Raw genomic sequence first — 2,384 nt, forward strand, 5'->3', positions numbered from 1 at the left:
ATTTTGAGCAAGTTACTTTTGAGAAGGTGTAACATGTCTCAACTGTAGATAGCAACTTTCCTCTAAAGAACGAATTTTTTTCAAGGTTCGTGTGTATTCCTATCTTTAGCATAACTATATCATTTAATACAAATTGCGGTTTTAGTCTTACAAAATGATAATAGTATGAATTTGGCACACAAAACTAGAGTAGAATCACATGAATCAAACGAGTTACCAAAATAGTGATCAAAGGACCTGGAAATGGATCTTCTCAATTGTTAAAAAAAATTGAGAACGTAAAGTGTGAAAAGTGTGATCTTTAATCTTTTATTGCTCTCTCTTTCTCATTCTTGGTCCCACTTATAAAATTAATGGTGAGAGATCATACTTTATTCTCTCAATTGTTAAAAAAATTGAGAGGATCCATTCCCTAAAGGACCTTAGTTTGAATAACCTTCCTATTATTAAAAGATATTTACAAATTTAATTAATTAATATTATTATTAATTGTTTTTGTCTGGAACTTGACTTCGAGATATAGGTCGGTGGCAGCTGGAAAGGTGCTAATGACGTCCTTCTCTGATGTGTTACGTCGCAAGTTCCTTTCTCATCCGAGCAATGTGGAGTACTTGCAAAAAGGACTCCGATACTTAAGTCAGTTTGTGATCAAGAATTAACAATGCTGATTACTTTACTAGCCTTGTATTTTGTGTGTATATTTGTGGTCTTTAGGCTATATGTACGGTGCTTTTTAAAATCGGAAGGTGTGGACATTACTCAGTCCGAGATTCCTGGTATTTCTTCCGAGCTAAATTTCGGATATTTCTCATAGAGTCGTGTGATCTGGTTTTGACCTGGTACTAGTAGTGCCGTTTGTTGGATGTGGTCTATCCAAGGTATAATGTCGGCCCAGATTTATAGGTATGGATCACAACCCCCAAGCTTGACTTGCTATTGGTCGGAAGCAAGTTGAGGTTTTTATGTGTGTTATTCGACGTTAAACCTGATTTGACCTATGTCCGAGCTCCCAAGCTCAACGTGGTGCCGGCCTTTAAGAAATAATTCATTAGACATGTAAATAATCATAAAATAAAAAATAGTAAATAAAAATATAAATAAAAATAAAAGGGGAATGAAGAAGTTGCACTTATTAGCATTGGGTCCTGAAGGGACGTTTGGAAATAAATGTTAGTGGGAGCTTGAATCAAGGTAATCATGGCTATTGAGCTGTTGGTCATGTGAACAATTTTTTGATCTAACGGTTGGGGGTTAATTGTAACTCTGATCATGTGATAGTGTTTATTGCATTGGAAACCTCTGTAGTGTTTAGGAAAGCTTTTTCATTGTACTACTTCGGAGGAAAATGACGTCAAAAGGTCAGTGTGTTTTTTACTTTTGTTCTTCTTATCTTCTTAGTTCTGATGATGAAGAAGCTAGAGAATAAGGTAGTGGAGGTTAAAGATGACCTTTATGAATGGGTTCCCGCAGACGTAAAGTGTCGCACGTCCCTTTTTCAGAACCCAAAAATGTTAGATTCGCTTAATGCCTCTGACTGGGTTCGTGAGGGTTCTGGTTGTGGTATTGAACTGATGGCTTGTAATGGGGAAGAGAGGGTCTGTGAGAAGAGGGGGGATTGGGCATACTTCTATGTATACACCTGTTTATTTTCTGAGTTGAATTTGAAGCTTCTGTTCACAAAGTTTGAATGCCTGGTTCTGACATAGTTGAACTGTGCTCCCTCTCAACTCCATCCCAATTCTTAGGCATTTCGCCGTGGTTTTGAATCTCTGATGTTGTTTCTGAATCATATGCCTTCTTTGAACCTGTTCTTCTCACTCTTTCAGTCGAAAGGGGTTCGAAAGGGCCTTTGGATAAACTAGAGTAGTTATCTGAGGTGCTCCTTGTTTTCATTGTTTAAATCATCTTTCAAAAGCTTTAAAGAAATGTTTGTGAAAATTTGATCCTGTGAGACAGAGTATCCCTTTTTCCTTGATGAGGAGTTGGGTGAGAAATTTCCTCTCTACTGGTGTCTTGAGCCTACGTAGGTTCTAGATGTCTTAGAGAGGTCTGAGGAGGATGATTTAATTTTGGAGTACCTTATTGAATGTTTTTCTTCTGGTAAAATGTTGTCCATTGATGAGGTTCTGAAGCTCGAAAGTGACTTTGATGGTTTGAGTAATTATATAGGTGAGTGCTTTGGAGAATCTGTTATGTTTTGTTGGTCTATTTTTTATACTGAGAGAACTTTTGTGCTTCTTTGTTTTTGTTCTAGGGGGGAGTTCCGAGCTTGTCTTCGACTAAGATGAGGTCATTCTTGGAGAGGAAAAAAGAGGGGAAGGATGCCTCGGCAAGCAAGGTTGTGAAGGAAACTAATGCTGATATTCCCCAGTCTAGTGCGCATT

This window comes from Arachis ipaensis, chromosome B04 (genome assembly GCF_000816755.2).
Source record: "Arachis ipaensis cultivar K30076 chromosome B04, Araip1.1, whole genome shotgun sequence".
Classification (NCBI taxonomy): domain Eukaryota; kingdom Viridiplantae; phylum Streptophyta; class Magnoliopsida; order Fabales; family Fabaceae; genus Arachis; species Arachis ipaensis.